We start from the raw sequence: 12,957 nt of genomic DNA on the forward strand, positions 1-12,957 counted from the left end.
GAGACCCTACCTAGAAAAGCAAAAAGGAAATCAGGTAGTTCACAGTTGTATTTATATCCCTTTTAACTGTGTATATCTTGTTCTTTTTTAATCTATCACATCAGAAAGAAAACATAGGCTAAGCACGGTGGCACTTGCCTTTAACTCCAGCAGTCAGGAGGTAGAAGGCAGATCTCTCGAGTTTGAGGCTTCTCAATGTGGCAAATTCCAGACCAGGGCTACATAGTAAGATCCCAAGTGAATAATGTCCCACCAATTTCAAACAAAAATCCTAGTGCCAGGGATGGTGTAATATACCCCTTAATAGGTTTGTGGGATAAGAAAGTACCCAAAGCTCCCCTTCCTGCTCCCCCCTAATACAGGCTATTGCTATTGCTCTTGGTTGCAAACCTAAGTAATAAGTCACTATTGCTAAAGACAGAAAACACTTCTGGTTGCAAGACATGCAAACATCAAGCTAGAACTGAGCTGGAAACTTCTGCCTTGCTGCCTATTTTTTATGATGTCAAAAGGCATTGTGCAGGTTACTAGAAGAGAAATCTCATCAACACCCTTATCTGCTATGAATCCTGTGAGCTATAAACCAATCTTCTGGCCAAGATGTGCCCACTGGTGCAATAGTGGCATGGCTGTTGTCTTAGTTAGGGTTACTATTGCTGCGATGAAACACCATGAACAAAAAAGCAGATGGGGGTTAGGGGGCTTATTTGGCTTATGCTTCCAAATCACTGTTCACCACTGAAGGAAGGCAGGACAAGAACTCAAACAGGTAGGAACCTGGAGGCAGGAGCAGATGCAGAAGCCATTGAGGGTGCTGATTACTGACTGGCTTGTTCCCCATAGCTTGCTCAGCCTGCTTTGTTGAGGCAAATTAGCCAGCACAGCTGTTATGGGGACAACCAACTGCTTCTAATTGGATTTGAGGCCCACTCTATTGGAATTCATGCTTGTACTTGTACTGTAAATGGAAAGAGAGGTCACAAGCCCAAGGAGAGGAACCTATTACTGTTGTTTTGCTAAGTGGACAGAGTACTGAACTAACTTCTAGATCTTTATGCTGTAGTGCTATTCTCAGTGTAGGTCAAGAAAGCTTCTGTTTACAGTGGATGTAAATTATGAAGAGCTATATGACTAGTTAATGTGCTGAAAACAACTGACTGCTGAGGGTTCAGAATTAAACAAGACATCAGTACCACCACTCCAAAGTTCAGGTAATACGAGGAAGAAAGGCTGAAAGAATTTAAGAGCCAGAATATGGGAGGGAATACTGTAAAACAGTCTTCAGGGCGTGACACGGCTGCTGTATCCATTACTCACAGAAGCATGGCACAAGACCTGCATAAGACTGGGCCCATTAACATTCTATCATGGATTTGGAAGGGACTCATAAACTTGCCCCACTCTCAAGGAGCTATAAGAATGGTTGCCAGGGGTGGGAAGTCATATTCCTCAGTGGTGCAACCCCTAGCTAGCCGTCTCTACTTAAGTAAATAACCACCCATCCACACTCATGCAGACAACCTTAATTAAAATTTTCACAAAAGGGAAAAAGGAAGACATGGAAGTTGTTGGGAGGAAGAAGAGGTTCACTGGGAAGGATAGAAATAACAGAGGATTAACAGGGGTGGAGATGGAAATATCATAGTATATATACACATATATATATATTATATATAACATTATATAATATATAATAAATATATATGTGAAATTAAAAATTTAAATAAAGAAACATTGCAAAAAAGATAAAAGGTATACACAAATGCACAAAATAAAGATATAAAAACTGTGACTTCATGGCCAGATGTGCTGGTGCAGGCCTTTAATCTCAGCACTTGGAGACAGAGACAGGTCCAGGACAGCCTAATATATGTAGTGAGTTCCAGGATAACCAGAGATATGCAGAGGGACCCTGTCTCAAAATAACAACAACAAAAGCAAACAAGGAAACAAACAAAATTGTGACTCCCACATAAGCAAGGAAAATCAAGAGGTTTCTTTTAGCTTCAACCATAGTCCTATGAACAATGTGGAAGACACCTATTGAGAGCAGAATTTCCAAGTGTGACCATGATTCCTGCTAAAAGAATATTGTATATAAATACTATTGAATAAATACCAGAGCTTTTAGGCACTTTTCTCAATTACCTTACCACTTGCAAGAAAGCTTAGGATCTGATCACCTTTACCCATGTTGCCCTTGTTAATAGAAAGAACTCATTCTGTAAGCCTCATTTTGGGCATGATCTTTCTCATCAGACCTGCTCATTTCTTTACCTCCCAACCCAGGAGATCACATCCTTCTTTGGAACTTTGAATTCACCACTGTCTTTATAACCAACTGGCTAACCTGTCTTCCTAGGTGGATTGAACAATTTCTACTTTGCTTTCTTTCTCTCTTTTCCTCCTCCCTCCACAGTTTACAACTGTCAAATGAAACCACCAAACTAAAGGGGATATGGCTCAGTGGTAGAATGCTTGCTTAGGCCCTAGGTTTAATCCCTAGTACTGGGAGGGTAGGGTGTGTGTGTCCAGATTAAACAAATCATCAAATTCTGTAAATTCAGCACACTAAAATATCTTCAGTATTTGCCTGTCTTGGAAATATGATCAATTAGTAAAACAGATTAAGTTGTCTTATTAAATAAAGCAAGGTAACTTCATTCTGAAAGTGCTGAGAATCAAACCAGGGCCTGTGGTTAGACAAGTTTCCTTAGCTATACCCCAGCTCACAGAACTTTTGCTGTTTTGATTTTTGTTTTTGGCGACAGTCTTCTGTAGCTCGGGCTCATCTCTACAGGTAATGTGGTTAAAGCATTTAAGAAAGTGCTTTGCACCTCTCCTGATCTGAAGGGTTGATGTGATGCTGTGAGGCAAACTCTGAGCTCTTAGAAACAGCCTGTCTTTAGGTAGAAATGCACTGAATGTGCCGAACTTATTACATTCCAAACAATATGCCAGATTTACTCTTGGGCACAGAAATGTACACAGCAACATAAAACTGAATGGAAAAATTTGGAGCTCTAAATAGATGCAACAAAGAATTATACACTTACACAGCTAATTACAGAAAGTTGTTTCTAAAATCCTGAAAGCAAACAAGTCAACCTTTGAGCTCTATAAAAATGAAAAAAGATTGAGACCACTAAAGTATAATGTTTGCAAGTTAGACTGCAAGCAACATGTACACCAATCCTAACCCAGCTTTGCTTCCTTTATATTATCATTTTTAGAGACAGTGTCTCACTAGGTAGCCTAGGCGGACCTTAAATGTGACTCTCCTACCAGTGCTCTGCAGTGCAGACAAGCATTGCAATTATAGGGTGCACCACCATGCTCAAGACAACGGAGGTTTTTACAAGACAAACTGCTTTCAAAATGAATTCCGCCAGCACCCATGGGACTCTGTGGAAGTGCTGTATTTATTATGTATCTATGTTAAAAATCACTTGGAAACTAAGCTTGAGTTAACAAATATCTCTATATCCGTTACAATGCTTTTCAGTATTCAAAACACCGAATGCCAAACTTGCAGGCAGTTTCAAGAACTTGAAAATTTCAACCAAGGCACTTCAGCGTGGTCTGTAACCTTGAATAACCAACTCCGATTACAGCAGAGCTACTTAACAGTTTCTCGTGGAGAATGAACCATCAGGGAGGCAAGAGTACAAAGTCTTCCCTGGAACCAGTGTTCCAGGACCTCTGCGCAGCCTCTCTTCCCCAACACTACTTCACCAACTCCCTAAGAATAGCCTTTTATTTTCTGTCCTTGTGGCTTGAGATGTTCCACATTCAGTGATTTTTTTCCCCCCAAGGCTGTATGCTTCCTGACACCTACCTGGAAAGATTTAGGGATACTTCTTTAATAAGTAATCTTGTTCAAACAGGGATGCTTCCTTCGTGTCACTGAATTCAAACACCCACTGGCTAAAATAAAAATATAATAATTAGGACTTCTTCTATCAGGACAACACGGGGAAAGAACTACCGTATACACTCCCCTCCTCTTCAATTATTTCTTGTTCCTCAGTCACTCAGGAAGAGTTAAATATTCTTATTTTAATACCCTAGCAGAAAGATGATGCACTAAATATACACAAATATCAACTGCGTTCCCAAAGCAAGCAGATTCTGGATTTTTGTTTTAAGGTAACGAGGTGAAGGGTCTCAGGAGAAGAAAAAGAACCACCCGAGGCTCTAAAAACCGAGCTGGGAGAGGAGAAGGAAAAGGCCATAGCAGAAGTTCAACAGCCACTCTCCAGAACAGTCGGGACAGGAGCCTGGGACCGCCACCGCGGCTCCCTCGCTGTCCCGGGGGACCGTGGGGTGGCTTCCCCTCCCCCCCCCCAGGGACAGCAGCGTCCGGCGGCCCGCGACAAAGGGGCCTGGCGCGGGGCGCTGGCGACCGTCGGGTGGGGGACGGGGCCCCGAGGAAGGAGTCAGAGAGGATGGAGTGACCAAGGGGCACGGCGGCCGGGTCCCTCCCCTCTGAGTCCCTCGGCGGCCGCGCAGAGCCAGGCCCCGCTCCGCACGCACCGGCCGCCCCTCACCTCACGCTGCGGGAGTCTTGGTCTTCACCGCAACCCGACCCTTCGCGCCCTCCAAGGTCCGAGCCATGTTTTTCTCCCGCCTCAGCTGGCTCAGCCGGCCGCTGAGGAGAGCTTCGACTGACTCCGCGGCCAGCCGAGCACTGCACGTCACTTCCGATGGTACAAGCACCGCCCCCGTGCTTGAGCGCCTTGCGATTGGCCGACGCGGATGGCCTACCTGAGAAGGCGGGCGGGGCGCAGGCGGGGCTTGGAAGGCAGCAGCGGGGAGGTTGCGGGCTGGAGGGGTTGCCCCGGGGAATGGGTGTCTTAGGCGCGGCCGGCCAGGGGCCTCTCGGGGAGGCTACCCCGGGACTCCTCCTGGCCGGCCTCGAGCTCCGAAGCGCCCTTTGTTCCCGGGCCCTGTCCCAGCACCGCGCGCCGCTGATCTCTGGCTTGCGGTTGCCTGGTTTGAGGTTTTGGCTCCAGGCCGCCCAGAGATTAGCTTGGTTTGGAAGACAGAAAAAGAACAGTCGAGACGAAATCTTTCATTCCCTCCAGCGGTCGGCGAGCTCTCGCGGACGTTCAGGTGCTTCGAACTTTGCAATTAGCTCGTCGTGTGGGCCCTGGAAAGGGTGGATGCGTGCGTGCGGCGTTCTCGCCTTGGTGTTTGCTGACAGCCCCGCCGCGGCCAGGTGGGCAAGGTTAGCCCGGTAATAACAGCGCTCGGCCAGACATCACACCCAGGCCCCATAGTAATCATACCTTCCTCGTGAGCGCGGACTGCAATTGGGCTTGTAAAGAGTTTAGCACTCTGTTGTCTGATTCAAAACTGTGAAGCAGATGGGAGAATTATTCCCGTTTTACAGATTGCAAAAGACGACTGTCGGTAACTGTCGGAGGAGAGGAATGGCAACGTAAACTGGCAGAGTCTGCCTGGGTTGGGATTTCGAAGTGTATTCCCAGCATTTCCCCCTTTCCTTTAGTAAGAGAGGAGAGACCTCTGATCCTTTTCGTTTAAATAAACACGCTTGCACTTCTAGAGACTGGATGAAGTTCTGCTTGAGGGGGAAGCGGGAGAAGGGGACAGGGAAGGAGGGGAGGGAAGGGAATATGAGAATGTGGCATCTTCCTGTAGTCCAAGCAGAAGCTAAGACAGAAGATTACTCTAAAGCTCAGCAGTTCAGGACCTGTCTCCAAAAACAAACAAACAAACAAACAAACAACCTAGCTCAGTGGCAGTGCACCTAAGTAGGTTCAGTCTCCAGCACTAGCTGAAAGCAAAAAGGAAAGGCAATCCTAGGGAGAAGTCTAGGAGCAACTTCTGGCTGTACCCCCCCCCCCCCCCCGCCCCTAGCTGTCCACCAGCCCCACCTCCACGCCAGCTTACACACCCCAGAGGAATGTCCCTTAGGAATCTGCTCAGCTCTACAGCATTGTTCTGCTTTATCTTCTCATCAAAGGAGGAATTTATACACTTGGCAGCTCTTCCTCAAGATTTAAAAGGGTGAGGAAAAGGAATTCTCTCAGGACTGGCTTCCTACCTTCTGCTGGAGAACAGAGTGTGCCTTTAGGAAAGAAAAGAAAACACTGAGTCTTATGGGAAGATAACTTGGTTCTCTCTCTCTATCTCTATCTCTCTATCTCTCTCTCTCTCATCTCTCTGAGAGAGAAAGGGAACTATCTTCTTTTGGTTCCTGGTAGCTTATGCCCTCCCTGGTTTGACTCAAACAAATCCTTGTTGAAATTCTGACTTTCTCATTTATTTTGGCTTTTGTATGGCCCCACAGGTAGGCTCTGGTCACCTAGGAAGTGCAGTAGACTGAGAAGCTAAAGACTTAGGTAGCTTCCAATTGCAAATTGCTGGGTGTCAAGAAGCTGGGCTAGGGGCCCTCTCTCAGCCCCCTCCTCTGTCTGGCAGTGGTGCCTGCTGATGGTTGTTAAACAATGCGAACAGGCTTGTAAAGAAAGTGCAGACCTTGCTGCTGTCCTTTGAGACCGATTAGACACTAGCTAACAGCTACTCTCTCCTACTGGCTTCAATTTTAAGACTTGATAGTAAAAAGAAAAAAAGAATTAAGGGGTTGCATTACATTTTAAACTGCTCCAACCTTAACTTCCCACAGAGAACTTCATGGCATAGCCAATACCCCCCAACTTCTTCCAGTACCAAGTACGAAATAGGGACCCTTTCTCTTTTACCATATATAAAAAGAATGGCTGACATTTATTGAGCATTTTCTGAAACCAGACCCAGTTCTTTGGATTGCCTTACTGAATCCCACCCACAACCTGAATGAAAAGGGGCCATTATGTCCTTGACTTATACTTGAGCACTTTGAGGACCAGAGAGAAAAGCAATTTGCCAAAAGCCACCCAGCTATTAAATAAGAGTCCAGGGTGGTGCATGCCTTTAATCCCAGCACTCTGGAGGCAGAGGCAGGCAGATTTCTGAGTTTGAGGCCAGCCTGGTCTACAAAGTGAGTTCCAGGACAGCCAGAGCTATACAGAGAAACCCTGTCTCAAAAACAAACAAACAAACAAACAAACAAAAAAAACCAGTCCAAACCCAGATCTTACCACATAGCCCAACCTTTTTAACCCTCTCACTGCCCTTAAATTTTAACAGGCCATCAATAGCTAGGCATGGTTGTGCACCCCTGGAAGTCCAGCACCCAGCAAAGGCAAGTAGATCACCAACTTGACCAAATAAATCCTTTGCATGTATATGGAGTCTCTGAGTAGCACAGTGACCCACACCTATAATCCCGGTACTTGGGAGTAGAGGACAGAGTTGAATAACTAGGCCACACAGTGAGACTCTTGTTTCCAAAAATAGATGTACCCCAGTGGCATATCACTTGCCTCCGATGTATAAGACTCCGGGTTCCAATCCTGACTCTAGACTCTTTAGAAATCATCAACTATGGCAAATAACATTGACACGGATAAGTGACACTCAGAATAGTGAATTTGTAAACCATAGAAGTTCGTGAAAGGAATCAATGCTTGCCTTAATCCAAAGAGGGGACTGGGTGTTGAGGGAGCATAGGGAGGATATGCTGAACCCTGACCTTCTGTCGAGTGTCTCGACCACAGCTCTATGCCGAGGATACGCTGGGCAACAAGGCTATCTCTGTCCTCTGAGCTTGGAGCACATGGGAGACAAGCACTAAGTACCCAATGAAATGATCATTTACTCTCAATTGCGATAAGCAGTGAAGGAAAATTACAGTGTTCTTTGATTTAGAGTGAAAAGCAGGAAGGCCTTCTCTAGGAAGTGTCATTGAGCTGAGTAGAAATTAAGGAGGTTGGACATGCTGGCACACATCTGTAGTCCTAGCCCTTAGAAGACAGAGTCAGGAGAATTAGAAGTGCCATGCCAGCCTTGGCTACTTGTCAAGGCCAACCTGGGTTACATGATACATGAGCTCATAGTTTTGGTGGCGAGTGTAGCTTTAACAGCTGGGTCCTTTCTCCAGCTTAAAACCCTTCTCAAAAGGTGGGAGGGAAGAGGAAGAAATGGAGGGACAAAGGGAAGCCTACACAGAGGGAACTGTGTGCAAAGAGGAGGAGCAAAGCTCAGCAGAGGAACTGAAAGGCCAATGTCATTGTTACAGTGGGAATAAGAGGGAAGTGACTCTTGTTTCCGTAATGAGTAAAAACAAACATCTCATGCTGGGGCTTAGAGACAGTGTTAAAAACTTAGGTCTTGGGGCTGCAGAGATGGCTTAGCGGTTAAGAACACTGAGTTCAATTCCCAGCAACCACATGGTGGCTCACAACCATCTGTAATGGGATTGGATGCCATCTTCTGGTGTGTCTGAAAACAGCGACAGTGTACTCATATACATAAACTAAATAAATTTTTTTAAAAAAAAATTTAGGTCTTGACAAATGATAGTATACACCTGTAATCTCATCACTTGGGAAGGAGAGGCAGAAGGCTCAAAAGTTTAAGGCCAGCCTGGATCATATAAGACTTTGTCTCAAAAGCAAAACAAACATTCCTCCCCTCTCCTCCTCCCTCCTCCCCGCCGCCAAACTATTTGGAGACTGGAGAGGAGACTCAATGGATAAGAGTGTGCAATACTCTTCTAGAGGACTTGAGGTCAGTTCTCAGTAACCCTGTCAGACGGCTCACAATTGCCTGTAACTCAAAGAGCTCTGATACCTCTGGCCTCTTTGGGTGTCCATACACATTTAGCACAGGCTCATGCAGAAATAAAACACCATATAATTTACAACTTTTTAAAATGAAATGAAAATTTTTAAAAGTTAGCTGGGTGTGGAGGTACATCCCTTTGATCTCAACACTGGGTGTTTTAGTTAGGGGCTCTTTGCTGTGACGAGACACCATCACCACAGCAACTCTTATAAAGGAAAACATTTCATTGGAGCTAGCTTACAGTTTTAGAGGTTTAGTCCATTATCATCATGGTGGATAGCATGGCAGTGGGCAGGCAGACATGGTGCTAGAGAAAGAGCTGAGAGTTCTACATCCTGATCTGTATGCAGTAGCAGGAGACCATGTACCACAGTGAGCATAGCTTGAGCATCTAAGTCCTCAAAGCCTTCCCCTACAGTAATATACTTTCTCTAACAAGGCCACACCTATTCCAACAAGGCCACACCTCCTAATGGTGTCACTCCTTATAGGCCAAGCATTTAAACACATGAGTTTATGGGGACCATACTTATTCAAATCGCCATTCTAGGGAAGTAAAGGCAGATGGATCTCAGAGTTTTAAGTAGCCTGGTCTACATAGCGAGTTACCAGTCAACTAAGCCTGCATAGTCAGACACTGGATTTCAAGCTCTCAAATGGACATAGTTGTACTTTTTTGAAGATTCCATATAGTGCCGGGAAAATGCCATAGATGGGGCTGGAGAGAATTCAAGTAGCCTACTTTGGAAATGAGGACAAATATCTGTGCCTTGGACTTTGCATAAGACACAGTAAATACTATGCTGACTAGACCAGGGTTTCTGTTTTAGGAGACAGTCCAGCTGGGGAGAGTGACTTAGGTCGCATGGGATGATCATTCATAGAGATCTTTCCAAATAACTCTGGAGGCCCAAGAGAGATGCATAGGGAAGATGGAAGATTGCTAGTTATCTTTGGCCTCCATGTTTATTGATACTCTAACTAAGCAGCTTAAAGGAACATGCCTTTCATATTTTCTTTGGATCTGGAATGTAAGCCTTGCTCAGGTTGGTCCTTCAGCTATCAGTCTCATCATTTAATGGCTTAATGGGCAAGGGGGAGAGACCATATGGAAGAATATTTCATGAGGCAGTGAAAGGGCATGCATAGCGCTGGCTTCCCTGGGATCACTACAAGTTTAGGGCCACTGGACTCTCAAACAAGTTCTAGAAAAGTCAGGAATAGGTATCAACATTCTGTCTCAAAAACAACAAGGTGTGAGAGAACAAGACTATGCGAGGACTAGTATTTTGGTGTCACCCTGTCACTTCTCCTAGACTGTATTCCTTATGAGTGGATAAGCATGGCCCATATTCAACAGAAGGAGAACACACAGGTAGGAAAATCAGAAGGGCATTGTATATGGGTCATTGGGGTTCAACAAGTGTTCTTAACCATTGAGCCATATCTCCAATGTCTTTTAAAGACATCAGTTTATCCTGACCTCCCTCTACAAAGGTCCTGTTCACAAATAAGCATACATTCTAAGACCTTTAAGTGTTAGCACCATGGATTTGAATCTACAAGGAAAACAATTCAATTCAAAGTGTATGGCATGCAAAGAGTGAAAATAACCTGTAATGATAAATCTTGTCAACTTGACTGGGTCAAGAATTGATTAAGAAGCTGGGCAGTGGTGGTGCATGCCTTTAATCCCAGCACTTGGGAGGCAGAGACTGGTGAATTTCTGAGTTCGAGGCCAGCTCGGTCTACAGAGTGAGGTCCAGGACAGCCAGGGCTACACAGAGAACCCCTGTCTCAAACAAACAAACAAACAAACAAACAAACAAACAAAAAAGAATCAACTAAGAGAAAAACCGGTTGGGGGTATCTATAATGGATTTTCTCCTTTTTGTTTCCCCTTTAAAAATTTTTTTCTGTGTTTGGCCCAAATCTTCCTTCTAACGTGCATATATGTTATATAGAACACACACATACCCACATATATACAATTATACACATTATACACACATAACACATATACACACATAGAATTCTATTGGTTCTGCTCATCTTGATAACCCTGACTAATACTTAAATATCTATCAATAGGGAAATGGCTTGCATCATTCTATGAAATAGAATAATATGACATGATGGTAAAATGATGTACCTATCAGTCTGAGAGATGGCTTAGCAGGTAAAGATGCTTGCAGTACATGCCTAAAGTTCTTGAGCTTGATCCCCAAAACTCATGTAAAGGGAAGGAGAGAAATGAATTCACGGAATTGTTCTCTGATTCACACATGTGCCACACACACACACACACACACAGCTTTTTAAATTTTAAAGTGTGAGGTCTTGGTAATTGGGGCATGAGATATACTTAGATTACAGTGGACATGTTTGACACCAAGCTCAATGATCAACAAAAATGAAGATAAAACACAAACAGTACAGGAATGGAGTGTGTGATACAAAGTTGCAGTGGGATCTTTATCACTCCTTCAAGGACTTGTGTCCAGGAGGTTCCAATAAAGTCCCACTGTTAAATTCAGCTGAGTTCAGATAATTACTGACTGAAGGCTAGGGCTGTGAGCTGTTGATAGAGCGCTTACCTAGTATGCACAAACCCTGTGGGTGAGGCCCCAGCACCCCATAAGCTAGACATGGTGGCACACTCCTGGAATGCCGGCTCTTCTTTTGTTGCAACTTTCAGTACATTCTGTTCACACTCACATCAACACATCATACACACATACACAAAATAGTATAACAAAAGAAGTGTAAAGAAAAATTGAAAAAGAAAGAAAGAAAGAAAGAAAAATTGAGTTTTAGCTTTTAATAGAGGAATAACATCTAAACCAGCAGGAGCAAGGATGGGGCAAGCAGGAGCCTAGAGGAAGTAACCTGGGCACTGAGTGGAATTGGACAGGAAAAGATACAGACTGGTGTATCAGACAGAGGGAAGACAATTGGAATTTCCTCCATTTGGATACTTGCAATAGGCTGGAGAGATGGCTCAGTGGTTAAGAGCACTGACTGCACTTCCAGAGGCCCTGAGTTCAATTCCCAGCAACCACATGGTGGCTTACATTACAGATCCTATTACAGATGGGATCTGATGCCCTCTTCTGGGATGTCTGAAGACAGATACAGTGCACTCATACAAATAAAATAAATCTTTTATTAAAAAAAGAGTACTTGTTCTTTCAGAGGACCCAGGTTTGATTCCCAGGACCAATGCAGTGGCTCACAACTACCCATAACTCCAGTTGTAAGGGATCTTCTGGCTTCTGATGACAGACATACATGCAGGCGAAACAATCACACATAAAATAAAATGAATAGGTTTTTTTTTTTTTTAGTTTTAAATATTTATGAGGTCTTTCTCCTCCTCCTCTTCTTCTTCCTTTTCTTCCTCTTCCTCTTCTTCTTCCTCCTCTCCTTCCTCCTCCTCCTCCTCTTCCTCCTCCTTCTCCTCCCGCTCTGATTTTGTGGTACTGCTGGTCAAACCTAGAGCCTTAACTTAGAAGGCTGAGTCAGGACTGCCACAAGTTCAAGGCCAGCCTGTGCTAAGTAATCACCAGGCCAGCCTGAGTGAAATGGCAAACCCATCTTTCATTAATGGCAAAAAAAAAAAAAAAAAAATCCTGAGCCTTGTGTATGCTAAGCAAGTGTTCTACCTCTGAACTAGTTAATGCTTTGGAAGTTTGTAGACTTACTCACATGACTGTGTTAATAGAATTTAACCCATATGATGGATCCTAATTTTTAATGGGAAGATACAGTTACTGTGGTTAATTGTAATCTCTCCATTTTCTGAAGACCTGATTCTGATTCTGTTTCTTTAATCCTTAAAGACCACTCATTTAAGGGGGGGTGGGGGGCTGGAGAGATGGCTCAGTGGTTAAGTGCACTGACTGCTCTTCCAAAGGCCCTGAGTTCAATTCCCAGCAACTACATGGTGGCTCACAACCATCTGTAAAGGGACTTGATGCCCTCTTCTGGTGTGGCTGAAGACAACAACAGTGTACTCATATAAAATAAATAAATCTTTAAAAAAAAGACTGGTTAAAAAAAAAGAAAAAAGAAAAGGAATGGATGTTTTGCTTGCATGTTTATGGCTACACTACTTATATGCCCTGTTTCCAGGCCAGAAGAGGGCATCAGTGTCCATAACTGGAGTTATAGTTGTGAGTCACCATGTGAGTGCTGGGAACTAAACCTAGGACTTCTGGTAGAGCAGCCTGCTGAACTATCTCTCTAGCCCCATTACTCCAT

General features: G+C 44.3%; 1 protein-coding gene across 1 annotated transcript in view; it reads right to left on the reverse strand.

The window, feature by feature from the left end:
• Positions 1–4,683, reverse strand: part of Pik3c2a (phosphatidylinositol-4-phosphate 3-kinase catalytic subunit type 2 alpha) — a 95,023-nt gene extending 90,340 nt beyond the window's left edge. Inside the window, exons 1-2 of the mRNA XM_029479584.1 lie at positions 4,551–4,683; positions 3,839–3,927 (exon numbers count right to left, since the gene is read on the reverse strand). The gene's annotated coding sequence lies outside the window, so the exon portion shown is untranslated. The remainder of the gene's footprint in view (positions 1–3,838; positions 3,928–4,550) is intronic.
• Between the last annotated feature and the right edge of the window lie 8,274 nt (positions 4,684–12,957).

This window comes from Mus caroli, chromosome 7 (genome assembly GCF_900094665.2).
Source record: "Mus caroli chromosome 7, CAROLI_EIJ_v1.1, whole genome shotgun sequence".
NCBI classification, from domain to species: Eukaryota; Metazoa; Chordata; class Mammalia; order Rodentia; family Muridae; genus Mus; species Mus caroli.